Here is a 24505-nt window from a genome sequence, read left to right on the forward strand (position 1 = left end):
ATGCAAATAAGAATGCCACCACTACTTGGCTGGCCCTCTGTATTGGTAGGCGGTGAAGTTGGAGCCCTTAGACTCCACAAGACCCAAGGAGTGGAGCTGTTTCTTTTAGGTAGTCAAAAACTCCATGGCATCCTCATAATAGATCCAAAAAATATCGAGGTTGACAACCTCTAAAAGACCCCCAACATCATCTTCTATTATAGTGATATGACACTATTCGGAACTGCGTGAGCGAGTGCAATAACTAGTGGAGGTAGCTGAACCTCAGCTGCTGTCTGAGCGGGTGGATCCTGTAGTGCTGGTATATCTACCACTAGAGTTGAGGAGTGTGGTATAACCTAAATGGCTATGAAGAGTTGCACAGTCGCTACCTGAAGTACTAGGGTCATAACTGGTGTAGTTGGAGGTTGTGCTGTCGGTGGTGCCCCTCTAGATTTGGAGGAATAAGAGCATATTGATGCTTCTCTACATGCTTCAGAACTATCTCTGGGTTGGGAGTTGGTACTGCTCCCTTACCTACTTTATGGGCTCAACCTCTATGCCTACTCGACTCTGGTAGGTTAACATCACTGGTGGTTCCGCGCTTACGAACCATCCCTATGAAAGAGTGAAACAAATGAGATTTTAGGAAACCAATAAGAAACACAACTGCAGGAAATGATACAACATAGAGAACGTTCCTAATGACATCCTGTAGCCTCCCAAAGATAAGTCACGAACATATCTGCATATATCTGCATAACTCTACTAGACCTCATCTCTATATAAGTGAGACCAACAAATCTGGGGTGCTGATACCAACTTATCACGACCTAATTTATCAAGTCATGATGACACCTATTATAACCCACCAGTAAGTAAGCCAACCCATAATCCAGAATGATAAGTAATGGGTTTGAGGGAAGAAACTAATCATGAATAGGAAATTCTAACATAAACATTGTAAATAAGCGGAAACGGAACCAAAAACTGATATATATACAACAAAGGGTCCTTCCCAAAACTTGAAGGTCACCAGTCCAGAGCTTCTACAAAACCAAATATGAGTATAAGTCTAAAAGTTGACTAAAGATATATATACATCAACTTGCTAGTCTTAGAAATGCAAAAGATGGGCCATCTAAGATGAAAAAGACAAAAATTATCTCAAAATAGCAAGTGCTCACAGTAGTCTCTAGAGAAGACTATAATAGGCTCAATCTATCCACGAGAGTAGCTGATGCTCTGTCCTGTATCACGAAACTAGATGCAGAGTGTAGTATAAGTACCAAGATAATAGGTACCCAGAAGGCATCATAGGCCAACTGAGCAGAAAAGGTAAGAACAATATGAATAAAGAGGAATAAGCCTAAACAAGAATCATAATAAGCATCTAAGGTGGAAAAAGTACTAGCTAAGAGAACTACAATTATCTACACCCAACTGAGCCCCCATAAGACCATTCGAGACACTCGTGCGCAAGATAAAATAAAAACCCAAATGAACCCCCATAAGCACCTTGAGTATACATAATAGTTAAAACAACCTAGAATCAAAGACCCTATTTATTTCCAAACCAAGAATCTTTAAGAATATCCAAGAATCAAATGCTTGAGGGATTGAGTTTGAGACTGGGACCCAAATGCTCACACGAGTATTCAAGGTGGTCAAGGTCGGGGCTGGGTACCCGAATGCTCGCCATAATGCATCAGTATGGTCAAGGATGGGGATGGATACCCGGCTGCTTGCCATAATATATCATTACGGTTGAGGTTGGGGCTGGGTACCTGGATGTTCGCCATACTAGCAAGTCCGCAGAGGCTAGGGCTAGGTACCCACATACTTCTCGATGGAAACTCAGAAACGAGGCTAGTGCTAGGTACCAGATGCTCCAGATGATTCAACCTATGGTACAAAATATTCTCCCTTCAGACTAGATGATAGCAATTCTAAGAATATCCTTTCTAAAAAGTCAATTGATATGCCACCAAGGCTCGAACCGGAGCCAAAACCAAAAACTCATCAAGTCTTGTATCGCCAACTTGTCTCAAAAGTCATGGTAATGTTGTTTTATATATGAAGGTGTTCTTAAGAGCAAGGTTACTGCCTAGCTAAGGCCAAACTATCTGTCACTACCCCGCTATGCCATTATACAAGGATCTAAGCCAATCGGAGCGATGATGGGGCATCTAAAGCAAGTTTACAGCCTACACTAAGGCCAACATATTCCACAATATCAACAACGTACTCCGTTAACTCCTCTTACAATACATACGTTTAACAGAATGGGTCACACATTTCCAATTACCTAAACACCCAATAATATCTTAAAACATGATTTCTAACACCGAAGAAAGAAAAACTAGCTACCCAACCCAAATCCCAACAATCTCAACATGCTTTCACATATTCCAGCTCAATCTAAAGAAGGAAAATTCATAGCCTACCTGTAGGCTAAACACGTGCGCTCCAAATAGAATCACAATATCATTACAGTTATTTATACACTAAATTAATAATTTTTGGAGATGGACCAACTTTAGGGTGTAAAGCAGGAAATGTTGGTTCTGCATCTAAAATTTTGAAATTGACCCCAAAATAAGTTTTACACAACACTCCAAGATAAAAGGTTAAATTACAATACAGTTCGGGGTGGAAAAACAATGCAAGAAAATCATGCGAGAAATTCCCAAATTTTAACTTAAAGAGATGCACATGGCAGCCACTTTGATCAAAGATTCCTCCAAAACTAAGCTCTCCTAATGCAAAAATATTACAACATGGTATTCCTTTTGAAAACCCCCACAACGTGGCTTAAAAATGACTAAAAACAAAGCTCATATTATCTAGATACAATCACCCAAAGTTCAAAAAAAATCCATTCCAAAGATGACTAAATCTGTAGCTTGTTTCAAATATTTACCTCGCACGAAGCCTCTTCTCAAGGTTTTCAGTTTACCATCGGATTCCTCACGAAATTCTCTAAAATTAGAACCTTTGAATCGCCTAATTTGAGCATATATGGAGAGAGATATTGAGGTTTGAATTTTGGATGAATTCATTACGACTGGAAGTGGGTCCCATACCCAGGGCCATTTTGAGCCAAATTTAACAACCGTTCTTGGGATTAGACCAAAAACTTTGAAAAGCAAACAAAGGGTCTTTTTAGACCAAACTTGACATTCTAGAGTTAAATGCGCTATTAGAATTTTTGTCTAACTATGTTTTCCAAGAATGTTGACCAAAGTCAATCATGGGCCAAATTTCGAAGGCAAAAGGGCCAAATGGTCTCAAACTCATACCGGTTACCCCGATCTCATATTTGGCCATTGTTTCTCCAAACATTATTTGGCCATTTCAAAGATGATAGAACTGTCAGAATTCTATTTTGAGGTCGGTTTCCTGAAGTTATGACCAAACTCAACCTTTTAAGTTATAAAAGCTCTAAAATAGGAAAATGGGTATAAAACCCAAATAAACGACTGCGCAACTGTTCCACTGGTGCCACCAGGTCATAAATGACTTGGGTTTGCTATAGGAATTCTCTAAATGATGAAACACAAGCAAAATTTGAAAAATGACCTGGGGTATCATTACACGACACCAACATCTACCTCCTATTCATCTCATAAAGCCTCAGATGAAAGATGAGAGAATTGGGTCATTGTCCGAGCTTAGAACCTTCTAGGTGTAGATAGTAAGGGTGAGTATGACCAAAATGGTACCCAACAAGAGAATGAATATGCTAAGCTAATAAGACATACATACTCATGTCAAACGATCCAACCACCAAACTAGAACCTGCACAAAAATCAGCTCAATCTATCGCCGGAACCATTTCCCTTCGGCATAATCCCCGAATAAAATATCATGTAAATAGGAAATATCCATGTAAAATACAATGATGGAATAAACAAGTCATAACTCATATCACAAAAACATATTCAAGTATTCACAATAAGTCAAGTATCAATTTATATCAATCATAACATGCTAAATCATCTCATTTTCCATCTATTAACCCCTTATTCATTATGAAGTCTATTTGAACATCAAATAATCTCAACGAATCCTCATAATCACTTTCCATTCACTTGTCTCTATTTCAATCTTGAGCTACTTCGAAATCTAAGCATTATCATTACCCCTATATTCTGAATCAAGATAATCTATTCAAATAATAAATTCCAATAATAATACGAGTCTAGCGATATCCAAATTGATATTTTGAACACCGTGTCCAAATCTCATCCGAACAACCTGAAATTCCAGATTTTAAAAAATGAACAGAAATCCAATTTTTTTACGTGAAAATGATCCTTGAAATATTTAGATTCTAGTAGTGAAAAAGGAATTGAATTTGGACTTAAACCCAAATTATAATCATCAAAACATTAACAATTTTGGTCTCTTGACAACCCCCAAGATTTAAGTTCAATAATCCATGATTTAGGCTAAAACACTAGATATAATTGACTGATAATAATAAAATTGAATAAAAATTTGTACCCAATTGATTTGCCTCATAAACCCCCCAAGGAATCACCTCCACCGAGCTCCTAGGGTTCAAAAATGGTGGAATAGAATAAAATACGAATTTGAGAAATTTTAAGTCTACCCAGGCCTTGATCATAGCGATCGCAGTGCCCCTCTTCGCTATCGCAAAGAGAAAACTACGTAACTCATTAAAGTTTACCCTCATGATTGCAAAACATGCCTTGCAATCATGATTCCTAACCAAATAACTCTTTGCGATGGAGACTAGGCCTATGCGATCGCGAAGAGAGAAAAACCATTTCCACCAGATAGAAGATAACACAAAAGTTTCACCGAGTCTCAAATGTAGAAATTGACCCTCATAATTCGTTCAGAATCCTAAGCACACAAACCTTATATGCTACCATACTAATTTCAACATTCCGTACTCAATGGAAGCATCAGAATTTCAATTTGAGGACATCTTGACCCAAAACTCAAAAAATTGCAACCAAACTAACTCTGGCCTCCGAAATTTCAAAACGATCTCGGGATCTCTAAAAATTCAACCAATACTTTTTCTAGACCAAAAAAAATCCCCCGAATCCAAAAGATTCATCCGAGTTTCATTCCGAGCAATGGAACTCTAAAAGTTGACCAATGTCACACTTTGGCCTTAAATTCATCAAATTCTTAGCTCAAGACCTAAAATAATCATTACAACTCCAATTAAACTCTCCTAGACTAATTTCCCCATTCTGCAGCTGTTCGGATCGGTGGAATTCTGTTTTGAGACTCATAGCTCTAGTTGACCTAAAATACAACTTTCAAACACTTAAAGCTTATGAAAACTCAAAATTTTGCAAAACCCTACTTTTCATAGAATTGTCTGAAAACCTACACTCAATACTAATCATAAATGATTCAAGGCAAGTAGAGGGAGGAGAAAAAAATTTCATTTCATAAAAAATACCAAAAATGACCTTCAAGGTAATTAAATGGCGTCCTCGATTTACCTGTCTCCTTCTATATACATTATGACTAGTATTTTACTTTTTGAGATAAAGTCTTTTTTCCATGGTCCACTGTTTGCACTTATATTCATTTTGTAGTAGCTCTATACATGTGACTTCAAGGTTCTAGGAGGGATCTTTGATTGTATATATATTTTTTTGCTTTCTATTTTTCTTGTTATTTTTTTATTGTTTAAATATTTTTTTGTGTCTACCCTTAATCCCATTACTTATAGTTCAATGATATGGGTCGTCTTACCTACTTGTGGGTTTTAGCAGTTGCCATCATGATTCAAGGAATTGGATCGTGAAAAGTTGGTATTGGAGCTCTAGATTTACTAGTCTCAAATTTATAGAGCTAACATATATTAGTGTATTGCAGATCGGTGCATAGTGTATGCCTTTCATGTAGTGTGTGTCTTATCAATTTCAAGGAATCTCACTTGCTTCACTCTTTTACTTGATGGATCACATAGCGAACAAGTAGCTGGTGGTATTGCCCTCGAGCCCGCTGGTAGAGCCCTGGCTAAGGGTAGAGGTTGACCCATCAGTCATTTTAGGGATGCAGTACCACCCTAAGATAAGGAGAGGACTCTGGAGCAAAAGGTGGAGCCCTAGGTAGCTCTAGTTCATCACCAATCTGTAGGGGCAGGGCTAGCCCAACCACTACCTGTATCATCTATTAAAACCAATCTATAGGTTTCCATTACACAACTCCTAGAAGTACTTGGTACACGAAGAAGCCACTCACTCTAGTGGGATGATTTGGATGGTGTTATGCTCCTAGGGGAGCAGACAATGCTCGGGGAGTTTCTGAACTATCACTGCAAATATTTTTTTATGTTTATTGGGGAGGACGCCTACTTGTTCCTCTCTACCTGGCGAGTGAGGCTACATACTTTGGGATTTGTACAGTCTAGAGGAGCAGACTTTATCTAATAATGGTGCCCTTCAAACATAGAGACCAGGCCAGTTGGGTATTTACCTGTGTCTTGGACATAGTTCTTCGATGCCTTCTTTTCCAGATTTATCCCACGGAGCATCAAGGATCAGCTTCCTTATTAGTTTTTGAGGTTCGAGAAGGGCTTCATGATCGTTTCAAAGAATGAGGCTAGATTCCACAGGCTCTTTCTTCATACAACTATGATCCTACCTACAAAGGAGGAGGAAGTATAATTATTTCTTAAAGGATTCAGACTCTAGTTGTAGATTAAGATTTAATACATGGTTTCAGCAGGCCTTTCATTCCTAGACGTTGTGGTGAATACCTATACACTAGAGTAGCTATATCATGAGGAGCATAGGGGTAGTAGTAAGAGGGCTAGCAGGAAGATATCCACAACGAGTCCTATTTTTAGCCAGACACTAATAAAATAATCCCCGCCAGAGATTTCCTCAAGGTTAATCCTATCGTCCATTTTAGGTCTCTTTACATGCTTCGAAGGACGATCAGTACCGTCAGGGTGGTTCTAGTATCGATCCAGTTAGGCCCTAGGTGGTTAACAACTAGGTCCTTCAGGTCGTGGTGGTCGGCCTCCAGTTGGGAGCAGCCCACTGCAGGTTTGTTATTATTGTGGGGAGCTTCACTACTGGTATTGGGAATACCTCATTTGTAGGACAACTATACCATCTCCACATGCACCTCGACCAGCCTCAGTATAACCACCTCTAGTTAGAGATGGAGACTAGGGTCAAGTCCGTTGTGGCGGTCATCAAGGGGAAGGAAAGCTCACACAGAGGCATGTCAGGTGGCATTGTTAATGCTTAGTGTAGAGGCATCCAGGGCCACTTTTATGCAACTTTAGCGAGAGCGGAGGATAAGGAACCAAAAGATCTGATTATTCGTATGATTTTTTTATGCCATCAGCCTGCCTCAACTTTATTTGATCCAAAATCTACTTTTTCATATGTATCTGTGTATTGCACTCCTAGGCTGAGTATATGTTCAGATCCCTTAGTAGTGTTGTTGCTTGTTTTAACCCCGTTGGGTGAGTATTTAGTATTGGATCATTTATTCAGACCTCATGAAGAGTGGGCAAGTTATCTAGATTGTTGATAAATTAATACAAGAGTGATTGTTATAAAATAATATGGTTTAATAGATAAATATCAAGGATTATATAGATAATGCATCTAATAGAAAATGTGTTTTTGAAGAAAGATGAGAATGCAACAAATAAGACCAAGTATGTTGTTTTAGCTATTTTTGGAAAAGAAACAATATCATGCGCCATAATATATATATATATCCCCTCTTATAAAAATCTTTCTTATTTCGATTTTATCCTTGGTGGTCGTGCGGATTACCATCCACCTCTAAGCCTAAGGATAATATTTCAAACTTGATCTAGATGGAAGTGCGGACTACCGCCTGCCTTGTGGATCCTGGTCCTGAAAGGTATCAGAGCCTAGGAATTTTCATGGTAAACATGTAATAGATTTGAAGTTTCTAGCATACATGTGGCTTCTTTTGTTATGGATTTCGGAGAAGTTTGTACTAAAAGTACTAGACTAGAAAGAGGTTGATATACCTCTAAATATTGACTTGTGAAACAAGTGGACTATTCCTAAATTTGAACAAAAACCATTTATTATTATGGTTGAATTGATAAACTATCTTCTAAACAAATGATAAAAACAATAGAATAGTCGTTACCTTTAAATTCTGATGAAAAAACTATTCGTTTATTACATAAACAACAACAACAACCCAGTGCAATCGTTTATTACATATCACGTTTATTACATAAACATGATATTGATTTTTATAAAAATATTTCTTACAGCTTTACGAGATGCTAGAAATTTAAGTTTCAGACAGTCGTTGATGGGTTCAATTGAATCTATTGTGCCTAAGGTCCAGTTTATTTCAATACTCAACCTAATCTTCAATTGTCTTTATTTGATGTTAATATTCTTTATGCTTTAACATTAAATGTTAAGACACATAGTTATAACTATGCTTATGGATCTGAACTCATATGTTTATCTTATAGAATTTATTTCAAATTATTTTCTACTCTGAATCCTAGATGTAAATTATATGTTACATAAGATCAGACTATTTTGGTGGAAAATAATTTTATAAAGTCTAAGGTCACCATGAGGAGACCTATTAAGTAGGAAGAAATTAATTTCCCTACTACTTTGACTTTGAATTCAGTTATATCCCCAAGTCAGATCACAAATAATTTGACTAATAGTGAATATTCTCATAGTACTCAAAATTCTGATGGTACAATTTATATTCAATTTGATGATAAATCAACTATTTATAACAAATATTTATTTTCTCATTTTAATAGATTATTACCTGATATTAAATATATTTCTCTTGTTGAACCTAATTAGGGACCAGCTCGTAATAGGACAACATCGTTACATACTCTCAGTGATCGATTTGTTACAAGGGTAAAGATTAACCCTACAGAAAATATTGTTCAAGACACTGATAATATTTCTGATAAAGATTTTCCTACTCTTAATTTTGATCCTGGCCCAAATAAGAATTAAATGATGTCACATCAAACTAATTTTAGTCCAGAATCTCTGGCACGAAAATATATTCAGAATGATTTTTGTTCTGATAAATGGAATAAGTTTAAAACTTAATTTTTTGTGGCTTATAGCTGAGATGATTTGAATAATATTCCCAAGAGTTAAACTTGTGTTTTACATAATCAAATTATATGCATTGTTCCATGGTTTATGACCACTTATTTACCTTTATACATAAAGATTTTAGAAAGAACTTTTAAACATGGGAATGGTAAGTTAATAATTGCGGTATACCCTCATCAAGTACCTTTTGTTTTACCTAATAGTGCAGGTCTTACATTTTCTGCTTTTCAAAAAATTATTGAAAATGATGCTAAAATTAGCATTAATGAGATTAATAATCTTATTGCTCAAAATAATTATTTGAGTTTATATGTCAAAGTTTAGGGAGAACATATTAGTTCTGTTGATAAAAAACTCAATGAGATAACTATTTTGATAAATAATATAAGTACAAAACCTACAGACATTGCCTACACTTCAGGAAGTAAATCAGATGTTCAAACTAATGTTGCTCATACTCAAAGACCTATTGAGATTCATGATTTCAGTTTTAAATCTTTAAATGATTTAGAAGAACTTCTTGATAAAAAAACTTTATAGCCTAAGTGCCAAACCTAATGATTTATCAAATGGTTTCGCTAATAAGTTTGGAAATAGTTTTGATTTTAAAGGTCAAACTTGATCAAAGTTTAATAAACTCAGAGGTATGGTTAAACCTAATAAATTTGCTACTAAACCCATTATGAGGAATTTTTATTATCCTCATCCGACTCCTCAAGATGTTTTGATTGAAGAACGGTATTGGAATAAGATAAATACGTCTTACATTTGTTCCAAAATTTATGAATGTAATATTGATTGTTTAACTGATAGACAAGTATCTATTCAGGTGCATCGTATGTTGATGTATGCTAGGATTTATAAATGTACAAAAACATTCTAATCATGTTACATGCAAAATGATCATTGTAGGATTTATCGGCCAACTTCATGGTTGGTGGAAAAATTATTTAACATCAAAGCATAACGAAAAAATTGTTAATGCTACTGATAAAGAGGCAAGAACTGATAATCTTAGATTTCCTTTTGAAGTAGGCAGACAAGATGCAGTTTATACACTAATTTTAAATATTCTTGAGCATTTTAATGATAGATTTACCAATCAACATGAAAATCTTCATACACTACTAAATGTTCTTCGATGCAGGACTTTAGGAGAATTTAGGTGGTATAACAACACCTTTTTAAGTCGGGTTATGGACTTATCAGACAATAAATTGGCCTATTGTAAGTCTAAATTCATAGATGGCCTTTCTCTATTATTTGCAATAAGAGTATGGAAAACTCTAAGGGAAAACTTATCTAAAATTCATTATGATAACTATACCTATGGTAAGTTGATTGGTGTTTGCAAACAAGAAGGATTAAACTTGCGCAAAGAATTAAAGCTATCTAGACAACTTAAGATCGATAAACTTAAAGAAAGATCGCAACTAGGTGATTTTTGTACTCAATTTGGTATACTAGGAATTCCTTCTAATAGCAAGGATAAAAGTTGTAAGAAACACTGACGTCATAGATATTCTAAGATTGTTTTCCCAAAGTTATGACTGAAGTCAACCTTTCATGTTATAAAAGCTCCAAAATAGGGAAACAGACCAAAATACCCAAATGAATGACCAAGGAGCAAACAGTTAGTGCTAGCAAGTCATAAATGACTTAGGCTCACCACAGGAACACCTTAAACAATGGAATGAAATCTTAAATTTAAAAAAGTCTTGGATGGACATTACAAAATCCACTACTAAAAGAACTTTTGTCCACAAAAGGGAGAGTAAAGAGGTATCTAACGGATGAAATAGGCTGAGGAACTATGCCCGCATCTCATGCTTGGTCTCCCATATAGATGTCATGACCCAACTCCGTAGTCCATAACTGGGGTCTGACCTAGACCCCCGTATACATAAATCTCAACTATAAGAACTATACACAAGAATCTAGAGGGTGATAGAAAATTCGTCTGCATATAGCGTCTTTCATTTGCACTATGTCATGCAAGGGCTGACAAGGCTGCCTTAACATAATAACAATTATAATATGCCATATAGGAACAAATGAATCAAACTCGTAAACAACCTACCTACATATGTCTACAGACCTGTAAAAATATTAACCGTGACATATGGCAGGACAGGGCCCCCGTTGTACCCCTGAATAAACAGCTATATATATTATACGATTAGTACCAAAAGCTAGGCTACAGAATAGCTGAGTGGGACTCCTAAGTTGACGGATCTCCAAAGTAAGTATCTGTACCTACGAGCATGAAATGAGGACCCCCCAAAGAAAGGGAGGTCAGTACGATATATGTACTGAGTATGTAAAACATAACACATCATAGCTGAGACCATAACTGAAACAAGGATGTAGGGGACAAATGTAACAATTAACATATTAATATACCTGCACCTTAGGACACATAGTCATATACATCATCATACGCTGTGCTCGGCTTGCTAAGGAACCCGGTATCATAACTATTTCATCATATTACCATATCACCATATCATCATCCCCTCTCATCATGTATATTATTTCATCAGGTCATCGTATACAATATTATATCATCGTATACGACATAATCTTATCGTATATACCATCATAGTACATCCAGTCCATAATGGGGCTCGGGGTCATAAGGGTATCACTATATTTTCATATACATTCCTACATAAATGTTCGGCCCTTTAGTGAGAGACTCGATGAAAGAGAAGTGTAGATAACATACCATACCCGGCCCTATTATGGGACTTAGTGCCATTATCACATAGTAAAATATACCGAGGAACGTTCGGCATGATCTATAATTTAAAATAATACAGAGAAACATACAGCTCGATCCATATTTTCATCATATCATTATATATATATATATATATCCGGCTTGAGACACGGTGAATAACTTCATCACATACGGCATCATCGTATGCTTCAAATTCATCGTATACGGTATTTCATTATCGTATATTTCATACATACATATACATAACGGGCCCTGGACTCGGTGAAGGAGTAATAAAGATGTGCACGATAACGTTCCCAGTTCATCGTAGGACTTGGTGAAAAAAGGATTACCATATGCACGAGTAGAGTAGTGAGAAACCATATGCAACTAGGTCATCTCCTGAGACTCAATGAACCAGTCAAGTGAACCGTCACTTAAAGAACAGGAAAGTAATTCTCCGAGGTACCCTTTAGATATTATTAGGGATTTCATATTTTAAGGCCTTAGGAACCATAGACGTGTACCAAGATAATGCCACAAAGTTTATGCAATCAAAGACCCAATTTTTGCAATCAGACACATAACTTATGCAATAATAGATACAACTTATGCAATCAAAGACATTTATCCTCTCAGAGCCTTTCAGAATAGTAGCTTATATTTCCACTTACTATTCAACATAAAGGTGTCTAGGGAGTAGTAATCTAACTACTTTAGGACCCTTAGTATTCAGAGGTGACTACGAGTCACGAATTATGTCCGAAACCTCTAAATGGAATTATATCTAACCTCATATAAGACATCATTTCCCTTATCTTAATCCTCTTTCAAAGAGAGAAATAGGCAAGCCTTATATGTACTACTTATCATCCTACAGAAGACTTGAAAGGCAGGGACTCCACTTACTGGAGGAGTTCTAACATCCGAAAGTGAACAAGGGTCTTGACTCCTACTGAATGCTTTATGAATGGAATGACTCCCAAATTTCATATAAATATAACTTAAGGCTAAGACATGACAAAAGAAAAGAAAGGGTAAGCTTCACATACCTTTTGTGGATTAACTATGATCCAGCTCGCCTTGTTACCTCCTTGACCTAATAACATGAGAGTATTACTGAGGTTAATGAACTTTCGCATTCAAACTTCCAACTCTACAACCAATTACCCATAGGAATCATTTCCTTATCCAATACCCTCGACTAGTTTGTTACAAGTTCCAAAGTTACTGAACATCTGGCAGCATCTCCCCTATAACTTCAACATCCTCGAGATTTCACTTGGTCAAAATGTCAACAACCATACCAACAAAAAAAACAAGTAGCATATATATAAATAAATCATTTCAACATTACCCAATACAACTCCAAACAACTAGCTCAAAACTACGATACCAAAATAGAGTTTTTAACCTTTATTTCATAAAATCTTTAACCATACTAAATGGAGGTCGTGTGTCTTCAACAAGAAAAACCCACACCATTTTTAGAACCCTTTAAAGACCTGCAACACACAACCACACCAGCTACAACTGTGGCCCACAATCACAACACCCTACGCGACTTCGATTTAGCTATGACGACTTCAATTTAGTTTATTTGTAACGTCAAGCATCCTTATGCAATTTTCCACTTAAAACCTTATTTAAGACATGTAATATACCATATAACATAACCATAAACTTCAATTTGAAGGGGAAAACTTTACCTTGCCCAAAACTAGCCAAACTCGCCAAAACTTGCCTTAGAAGTTCCTTTAGCGCGACTAAAACTTTATGGCTGCTTGCTAACCTTTTGGTGCTTCTCCAAACAATAAATTCGCATTACTAACATCTTCATAACATGGTGTTATACCCTAGATAATTAATGCACGGAACAAAATTGGAGGCTTACCTTTCTTTCTCCTTGGCCAAACCTACTCTCTCTCTAGTTCTAGATTTTTCTTCTCTTCTTTCTTTCTCTAGAAGTCTCTTAAACTAGGAAGATAAATGACTTTATTGTAGGTAAGAATGATTCATAACACATATATATATATATATAGGCTACATTAGGGGGGTGACATATGTCAACCCCTAAGTGGTCACACATGTCAACCCCTAAGTGGTGACACCTGTCAAGCCCTCATTGGGACAACACATCCCTTCCTCCTACCATAGGCTGCCACATGGAAGCTGTGGCCACCCCTTGCTCTAGCTTCTTCCATGTGGCACTCTCCCTTGTTTCCACATGGCACTCTCTCATGCTTCCACGTGTCACTTTCTTTTCCTCCTCATGGGTTCGTAATCTCATCTTACTTTACGAACTTGTGTAATCCTTGCTACGTAAGCTTTGTATGTATTCAAGTAGATTAAGTATGTAAGATTTCCAAGTTGGTAGCTTACATAAGTAAGTTGAGTCCTAAGACTCATTATTTCGTCTCCAATTTCTTTTAGATTCTTACAACGCTATTTCCAATCTTCCCTATCATGAGGTGTCACATTCTCCCTTCCTTAGAGTTGTTTGATAGAATTATCGACTATCCAGCTCCCATGGTAACTTCTAAGAAGCTTCAAAAGCTTGAAGAATCTTTAAGAAACTTAAGAATCCTTCCAAAAACTTAAGCACCTTTCAAGATACTTAAGAAGCTTAAGAATCTTAAGAACCTTCCAAGGTACAAAAGTACGGGGTGTAACATCCTCCCCCCTTTAGAGCATTCGTCCTCGAATATGAACAAAAACCCTCCCCAAGATCTTATACCGACTATATAGAGATTTTTCTATTCTATCACAATAACACATACTTTCACCGAGAAACCCTTTCAGCTCCCATGTCATTTCTTCGCGACTCACATTTTGACATAACACCTTGACGGAAGCTACGTCCTTAATTTACCACCCCCTACTCTACCGATCCAGGATGGAGGCCGGTTGCTTCTCGTAGGATAAATCCTCTATGACTTGGTTATCCTCTACGAAATATACTCGAGATGGATTACCAACACACTTGCAAAGCATTGATACTTGGAAGACTGGATATACTATTTTTGGATTCGCTGGTAAGTCCAACTCGTAGGCAACCTTGCCTATTCGACGGAGGGTCTGATAAGAGCCAATGCATCTCGAACTAAGGTCCTCTTTCTTGCTGGATATCCTTATTTTATCTATGGATGAAACTTTTGAGAGTGCTTAATTATAACTTAAAACTCTAGAGATCGACGTCGACTATCCGCGTATGACTTCTGTCGACTCGGAGTTGCTAATAATCTCTCCCGAATGATCTTCACCTTCTATACTGCTTATTGAACCACATCTAGGTATATTAGTTGTGCTTTACTACCATCAAACTAAACAATTGGTGACCTAAACTGTCTGTCATACCAAGTCTCGTACGGAGCCATCTAGATACTAGAATGATAGTTAATATCGTAAGTACTTTTGATAGGTGGTAGGCAATTGTCCGAGCTACCTTTAGAATCAATTGTATAGGATCGCAATATATCTTCTAATGTTTAGCTAGTAAGCTTAGTCTGTCCATCAGTCTGAGGGTAAAATAGTGTACGAAGACCTATCTGTCTTCCCAATCTCTTCATAAACTGATCTTTAGTAGTTAACTGTAACTTGGGCTTTTCATCTAGGAAAATAGCTATGGGAACTCCGTAAAGTACTACCACCCTCTTGAACTATAATTTCACGCTATCTCGGCTGAGCAGGTAGTCTTTGATTAGAGGAACATGGGTTGATCTTATTAATCTGCGGATAACATTCCATATAGAATTATCTGTCCAGGGAGTGCAAAGTGAGTCTTGTAGTCAAGGTCATGTTGTGGAATCTTTGACCTCATATATTACTTCTTTCCATCTTTAGATGACATCAACTGGTACCCTCACCTTTTTGGGTTTTGCTTTTTGCCCATCAGAGTCGGCTACTAAGTTGTGTTGAAGCCCCCTCACACAATAACATGTATAGCCGTTGCGTGGTTTGCCTATACTAGTATTATGTTGAAGAACTGTGGCATACAAGTGCGTCATCTGTTAGTAATCAGCTAATCCTGCTTGCTTTGCTTATGCCCTTTTATAATTCCCTTAATGTAACTTATAACATTCTAGGTAGATAATCTCGTGTCGTTGCTTCGCCGCTAGTTCAGATTTTTCAATCTTGTGCGATCATAGCAGCACTAATGCACCAGATCCCACTAGAATTTTGAAGTTAAACGTTCTTAGGCGAGAGTAGTACTAGGATGGGTGACCCCCCTGGGAAGTCCTCGTGTCACGTTCCATCGCAATACTTGCAATAATGTGCGAAGACGCTTAACCTAGCCTAAGATTTACCTTAGCGTCTTCTTGCTAGTCTTTATGCTTTGCCTTGCCATCTCCTCCCTTGTCTTACACTTGACATCGGGATAGATCATTGGTTCAACCATGGCTAGGTCCTATTTTTCCCTTAGTACCCACCCCATCTAGGTAGTTCGGTATAACCCATATTGATATCTTTTTGTAACGTATCTAAAACATCCTAGCTCCTTTTCTTGTGTACTTCTCACTTGAACCTATACTCAACATAGACCTATCCATAGGTTGCATAACCATTCTGATACAACCTGTATAAGATAGACATAATTTTTTCATTTCTCGGCCTATCTTTCTTTACATATCGACTTCACACTATAACTTTCTCGCGCCAACTCTATTTTGTCCTACTCCTTTCTTTTGTTCCTTTGCGTACTCCTTGGTCTCCTCATTTCCTACCGTAAGAGATTTTCTATTCTTTCTCCTTGCTATTTGTATGTCACCATATCAGCTGGTAATGACGTTGTTGCCATATCTTAATCTTTACCCAAACACAACCCTATTACCCTTTACATGGTCCTCAGTTTCCTCAGTTCTACTCTCTTATTGTATTCACCCCTTGTGGTAGGCACCCATCCCTTAGGGTTCTACCAATGATTCTTTGCACGTTCTCAGATACTGCGGCTCCTATCTATTTATTGCTGTCCTCGAGCTCCTGCTAACTTGTGCCAGTATGGGATCTTCCTTAAAATTTAAGCATTCCTTTCAACATGTGATAGTGTCAGTTGATTTCATATCACGCGTGTATTTTTGTCATCCACTTCCCCCCTTTAGGGTGTACCCATGTCATCCTCTGTTTATTTTCAACTTTTCATACGCATATGATTCTGTTCCAACATATTTGACATACTTCACCATGTCTACACCTTCTGTTAACTCATCTATACTTTAGGTTACCCCTGTAAGAAACCTTAATACAACCATGGGGTTCTTAGAATTCTTGATAAATAGTACACAATCTAGTCCAAGAAGTGCTACTCGAGTCATATAACTAATGTAGTAGCTTAGTTGAATCCGCATTTCCTTCCTCCTAATTAGGACATCACTAGTGCTTATAATCATGTTCGATTCTCCATTCGGGGGTACTTATACTCTGATGATATATTTTTCTAGCTTTGCTATAACACTATCTTCATCCTAGTGAATACTACTTGTTCCTCTTAATGGACTCACAACGCATCAATGTCTTGTAGAGATACCTCCCTCATCCTTGAGGGTCTTACTATTTTCCATGGTGGAGATACATATACACAATATCCCTTTCTACTTCATGCGCTTTCATCCTTATCGTGGACTCGATGCTGACTCCTAGTCTTACTCACAATCACATTCTTTAGTTACTTTATTATTAGGCCCTACGTACTTCCATGATAATCCTCATTATATTCACACTATATTCTGCTCATGGTCAATTCCAGAGGGTAATATTTCTTAAACTTTATTCACAATCCTTACTCAGGACTAATTCCACCTGGTGGAGCAAGCGTACTTAACCCCCTTATCCTTCCTCGTCATTCTCATCCTTAATACCTCGCAAGCAGTCTTAAGACGTTCATATACATCACCATTCTTCTCACCATATCAATATCGACCTTTTAATTACCACCCATAACGAAATTTACTTATTTCCCAAAATCAGTTGTACTCCTAGTTTAGTCGGATCTTATCGTTACTGTGGATACAATCTCTCAAGATATACTACAATCTTATATCGCATTCTCTTTTTATTTCAAAATATTTTGGCAGAGTTTCCTCTATATTCCTTACTATCCCAATCCTGCACTCAGAAAATACCAACAATGCCTCACAGGGCCAACATATATATATATATTCATATCACCTCCACACAGGGAGCCCAATATCAACAACAGTATAAAATAATGGACTTACCTCGTATGTCCAACTCGAACTGCACCCGTTACACTTTCCTGTCTACTCTTCCCTTGAATCTTCGACTTTACATTTCAATCATATTTCAATCTTCTTAGCTTATCCAGCATGTCTTCTTCACACCATTACTTACCTGTATACTGGGTAGCTTCCAATATCATCCGTCATTTTCTTCTGTCGATGTCATTCTTCAACTGAAACCAAAGGTTAGAAAAAGGAATTTCATGTCCTATGGCTAGGCTCTATCACACGATCTTAGATATAAATGAAAGGTGACATCCTAAATGCCTATAGCATCCTTTCTATAGATGTGGCGCGCAACACACCGATAAATAAGACTCTACTAGACACAGTCTATAGACATTTGGAGGAAGGACCGCTCTGATACCATTTTTGTCATGACCCAACTCCATAGGCTGTGACTGGGGTCCGACCTAGACTTCCATATACATAAATCTCAACTATAAGAACTATACACAAGAATCCAGAGGGTGATAGCAAATTTTTCCACATATAGCCTTTTTTCATTTATACCATGTCATGCAAGGCCCGACAAGACTACCTTAACATAATAACATTTATAATATGCCATATAGGCACAATTGAATCAAACTCGTAAACAACCCACCTACATATGTCTATAAACCTCTAAGAATATTAACCATGACATATGGCGGGAAAGGGAGCCTATTGTACCCCTGAATAAACAACTATATACATTATACGATCAGCACCAAAAGCTAGGCTCCGGAATAGTGGAGCACTTCCGACATAGCTGAGTGGGAGTCCTAAGCTGGCGGATCTCCAAAGTAAGTCTCTCTACCTGCGGGCATGAAACACAACCCCTCCCCCCCCTCCGAAGAAAGGGAGGTAAGTACGATATATGTACTGAGTATGTAAAACATAACACATCATAGTTGAGACCCTAACTGAAATAAGGATGCAGGGGACAAGTGTAACAATTAACAAATTAATGTACCTGTACCTTAGGACACATAGTCATATACATCATCATGCGCTGTGCCCGGCTCACTAAGAAACCCGGTATCATAACTATTTTATCATATTACATATCATCATATCATCATCCCCTCTCATCATGTATATTATTTCATCAGGTCATCGTATACGGCATCATATCATCGTATACGACATAATGTTATCCTATATGTCATCATAGTACATCTAGTCCACTATGGGGCTTGGGGTCACAGGTATATCCCTATATTTTCATATGCATGCCTACGTAAGTATCCGACCCTTAGTGAGGGACTCAGTGAAAGAGTAGTGTACATAACGTACCGCACCCGGCCCCTTTATGGGACTCAGTGACATTATTACATAGTAAAATATACAGAGGAACATTCAGCCTGATCCATAATTTATAACAATGCCGAGGAACGTACGACTCGATCCATATTTTCATCCTATCATATATATATATATCAGGCCTGAGACTCGGTGAATAACTTCATCACATACGACGTCATCATATGCTTCAACTTTATCGTATAGGCATTTCATCATTGTATACTTCATACATACATATACATAGCTGGCCCTGGACTCAATGAAAGAGTAATAAAGATGTGCACAATAATATTCCCGGCCCATCATGGGACTCAATAAAAGAAAGGTTACTATATGCACGAGTAGAGTAGTGAGAAACCATATGTAATTAGGTCATCTCCTGAGACTCAATGAAACAGTCAAGTGAACCGTCACTTAAAGACCAGGAAAGTAATTCTCTAAGGTACCCTTTAGATATTATTAGGACTTTCATCAATTAGGGCCGCAGGAACCACAGGCATGTGCCAAGATAATGCCACACAGTTTATGTAATCAAAGACAAAATTTATGCAATCAGACACACAGCTTATGCAATCAGAGATACAGCTTATGCAATCAAAGACATTTATCCTCTCAAAGCCTTTCAGAATAGGAGCTTATATTTCCACTTACTATTCAATATATAGGTGGCTCGAGAGTTGTAATCTAACTACTTTAGGACCCTTAGTATTCAGAGGTGACTACGAGTCACGACTTACATCCGGAACCTCTAAATGGAATTATCTCTAAACTCATATAAGACATCATTTCCCTTACCTTAAGCCCCTTTCAAAGAGAGAAATAGGCAAGCATTATATGTACTACTTATCATCCTACAGAAGACTTGAAAGGTGGGGACTCCACTTATTGGAGGAGTTCTAACCTCTAGAAGTGAACAAGGGTCTTGACTCCTACTCAACGCTTTATGAATGGAATGACTCCTAAATGTCGTATATATATAACTTAAGGCTAAGACATGCCAAAACAAAAAAAAGGGTAAGCTTCACATACCTTTTGTAGATTAACTGTAATCTAGATCGCCTTGTTACCTCCTTGACCTAATAACTTGAGAGTAATAATGAGGTTAATGACCTTTCACTTTCCAATTTCCAAATCTACAACCAAGTACCCATAGGAATCATTTCCTTATCCAATACCCTCGACTAGTTTCTTACTAGTTCCAAAGTTACAGTAAATCGGGCAGCATCTCCCCTATAAATTCAACATCCTTGATATTTCACTCGGCCAAAATGTCAACAACCATACCAACAACAACAACCAGCAGCATATATATAAATAAATCACTTCAACATTACCCAATACAACTACAAACGACTAGCTCAAAACTATGATAGCAAAATAGAGTTTTTAACCTTTATTTCGTAAAACCTTTAACCATACTAAATGGGGGTCATATGGATACAAACAGAAGGACCCATACCATTTTTAGAACCCTTTACATCCCTGCAACATATAACCACACTAGCTACAACTATGGCCCACAATCACAATACCCTACGCGACTTCGATTTATGCAATTTTTCCACTTCCAACCTTATTTAAGACATGTAATATACCTTATAACATCATTATAAACTCAAATTTGAAAGGTAAAACAATACCTTTCCCAAAACTCGCCAAACTCGCCAAAACTTGCCTCGGAAGTTCCTTTTGCACGACTAAAACATTGTGGCTGCTTGCTAGCATTTTGTTGCTGCTCCAAACCATAAATTAACATTATTAACATTTTCATAACATCGTGGTATAGCCTAGATAATTAATTTATGGAATAAAATCAGAGGCTTACCTTTCTTTCTCCTTGGCCGAACCTACTCTCTCTGTAGTTCTAGATTTTTCTTCTCTTTTTTCTTTGCAGAAGCGGGGGCCACCAGAGCTATCTACGTCGAGTAATAGACTTTGAAACCTCGCCTTCCCTTTTGATGTCCGATCTTGGATACCTAGAAGTCTCTAGAACTAGGAAGATAAATGACTTTCTTATAGATAAGAATGAGTCATAACATATATAAATATAGGCTACTTTAGGGGGGTGACACATGTCAAGCCCTAAGTGGTGACACATGTCAAGCCCTAAGTGGTGACACGTGTCAATCCCTCATTGGGCCAACACATCCCTTACTCCTACCATAGACTGCCAAATGGCAGCTAGGTTCCACTCCTTGCTTCAGCTGCTGCCACGTGGCACTCTCCCTTGCTTCCATGTGGCACTCTCTCATACTTCCACGTGTCACTCTCTTTTCCTTCTCGTGGGTTCATAATCTCATCTTAGTTTACAAACATATATAATCCTTGCTATGTAAGCTTGGTATGTACTCAAGTAGCTTAAATATATAAGATTTCCAAGTTGGTAGCTTACGTAAGTAAGTCGAGTCCTACGACTCATTATTTAGTCTCCAACTTCTTCCGAATTCTTACAATGCTATTTCCAATCTTCCCTATCATGAGGTGTCACATTCTCCCTTCCTTAGAGTTGTTTGATAGCTTTATGGACTATCCAGCTCCCATGGTAACTTCTAATAATCTTGAGAAGCTTTAAGAAGCTTTAAGAAACTTAAGAATCCTTCCAAAAACTTAAGAACCTTTCAAGATACTTAAGAACCTTCCAAGGTACATGTACGGGGTGTAACAGTAGCCTCTTCAACTGGACGATGCCTCTACGGACCTTAACCATAGGAATAGCTCTGATATGATCCATATTATCCGCCTATGATCAAATCTACGGACCTTCAACTGGACGATGCCTCACCCTCACATGATATAAGGCCTCTTGCATCAAATCTGTACCACACATCCTGTGCTCTATAGACTCAAACCAACCAACTAGAGAGCGATAACGCCTACGATATAAATCCTCGAACGACGCCATCTGAATGCTAGAGTGGTAGTTGTTGTTGTAGGCAAACTACACCAAGGAGCAAAAACTGATCCTACTGACCCCTAAATCCATAACACAAGCCCGCAATAAGTCCTCAAGAACCTGAATCATGCGCTCTGAGTGACCATCAGTGTACAGGTGAAAAGCTGTTCTAAGGTCGACATAGGTACCCAACTCCTCCTAAAAGGTCCCCCGAAAGCTAGATGTGAGTTGTAAGCCCTAGTATGAGATGATAGAAACAGGCAAACCATCAAGGCAAACCACCTCCCGAATATAGATATGGGCTAGACTCTCAACATTCTAGGAAATATGAATGGGAAGAAAGTGTGCTGACCTGGTCAATCGATCCACGATAACCCAAATATTTTTAAGACCACAGGAAGTGTGAGGCAACCCCATAATAAAATCTATGGTGATCTTCTCTTATTTCCTCGAGGAGGGGTAATCTCTGAAGCTCGCCACAAGGCCTCAAATTCTCATCCTTAACCTGCTGATAACTCAAACAACGTGACATATAATCTACAATATCTCTCCTCATGCCGCTCCATCACTAGTGCTACCTCAAGTCACAATACATCTTAGTTGTGCCTGGATGGATAGAATATCTAGAGTTATTTTCCTTTCTAAGGTTCATATAAATTAAACCCCTAACTCTCGAAACACAAAGTCAACCACTAAACCTCACAACCCCATCTGAATCTAAGGTTGTGAGGCCGGCATCACCTCCCAAAACTTGATTTTGAAGTGAACTAAATAATCATCCTCAAATTGCTAGCCGCGAATCCTATCGAATAGAGATGACCAAGCTCCTACATAAGCTAACACACACCAGGAATTAGAAATATCAAGTCGAATCATTTGGTTAGCTAAGGATTAGATGTCCAAATCTAATGGTGCTCTACAGTAGAACTCCACATTAGACTGCCCATACTCACTTCTTTATGACTCAATGCATCCGCTACTATATTTGCCTTGCCTAGATTGTAGGGAATAGAGATGTCACATTCCTTCAAGCTCATAATGTACTGAATGCTCCTTTGATCAGTGTAAGTCTTGCATCAAACTCCATACAGGTAGTGCCTCTAAATATTTAGCGTAAAAACTACTGTCGCCAACTCTAAGTCATGAGTGGGGTAGTTGCGCTCATGAATCTTAAGCTGCCTAGACACATAAGAAATAACTCAGTCATACTACATCAGCACCTAACCCAAACCAATGCCAGATGCATCACAATAAATAGTGAATCCCTCGCCCTCAATAGGAAGAATCAATATAAGAGCGGTGTTAAGAAAATTCTTGAGCCTTGGAAATTTCCCCTCACACTCCTACGACCACACAAATAGGAGATCTTGGTGAGTCAACCGAGTAAGAGGTGCTGCTATAGTAGAAAAGCCCTCAACAAAATAACTATAGTACCCTACCAATCCGATGAAGTTACGAATGTTAGTCACAGAGGTGGGTCTAGCCCTATCACGAATAGCCTCAACTTGTTATAGCCAGATCTTAAATCGATCTTAGAAAATAACATGACATATTGAAGATGGTCGAAAATATTATAAATCTTAGGCATGAGGTAACAATTCTTAATCGTCACCCTTTTTAACTAGCTGTAGTCGATGCACATTCAGATAGTACCCTCATTCTTTTTAATGAAGAGGACTAGGGCACCCCAAGGTGATACACTAGGCCGAATAAATCCTTTATCTAAGAGATCCTAAAGGTTAACAGTGAGCTATTTGAGCTCTACGGGGGATGTATGGTACAGTATGATGTAAATAGGACTAGTAACCAGCCCTATATAAATAGTAATGATGATATTGCGATCAGAAGGGAGGACATCCAAATCGTCAAGAAACAAATCTACAAACTCTTGGACGATAGGTACAAAATCAACTATAGGGCCCTCCCTACTTACATCTCTAACACAAGAAAAATATGTCAAACACCTGCTAGCCACTAATCTATGGGCCCAAACCAAAGAGATCACCCTAACTGGCGTGGGACTATAAGAGCCCTGCCACACCACTAGGGGAATACCAGACATGGCTAAGGTAACTATAATAGAATAGCAATCCAAGATCGCATAGTGAGGGGATTGATAGTCCATGCCAAGAATCAAATTGAAATGCACCATATCAAGTAAAAGGAGATCAACTCTAGTGTCATGACCCTGAATAGACACCACACAGGATATAAAGACTTGATCCACTACTAAAGAATCACCTACTGGGGTTGAAACATGCAGTGGCTCAACTAA

At 37.9% G+C, this 24505-nt stretch overlaps 1 pseudogene; it reads left to right on the forward strand.

Moving 5' to 3' along the window:
* The first annotated feature begins 15945 nt into the window (after nt 1-15945).
* LOC129883759 (5S ribosomal RNA) lies at nt 15946-16065 on the forward strand (annotated as a pseudogene).
* Nucleotides 16066-24505: the final 8440 nt, after the last annotated feature.

Source organism: Solanum dulcamara, chromosome 3 (assembly GCF_947179165.1).
Source record: "Solanum dulcamara chromosome 3, daSolDulc1.2, whole genome shotgun sequence".
NCBI classification, from domain to species: Eukaryota; Viridiplantae; Streptophyta; class Magnoliopsida; order Solanales; family Solanaceae; genus Solanum; species Solanum dulcamara.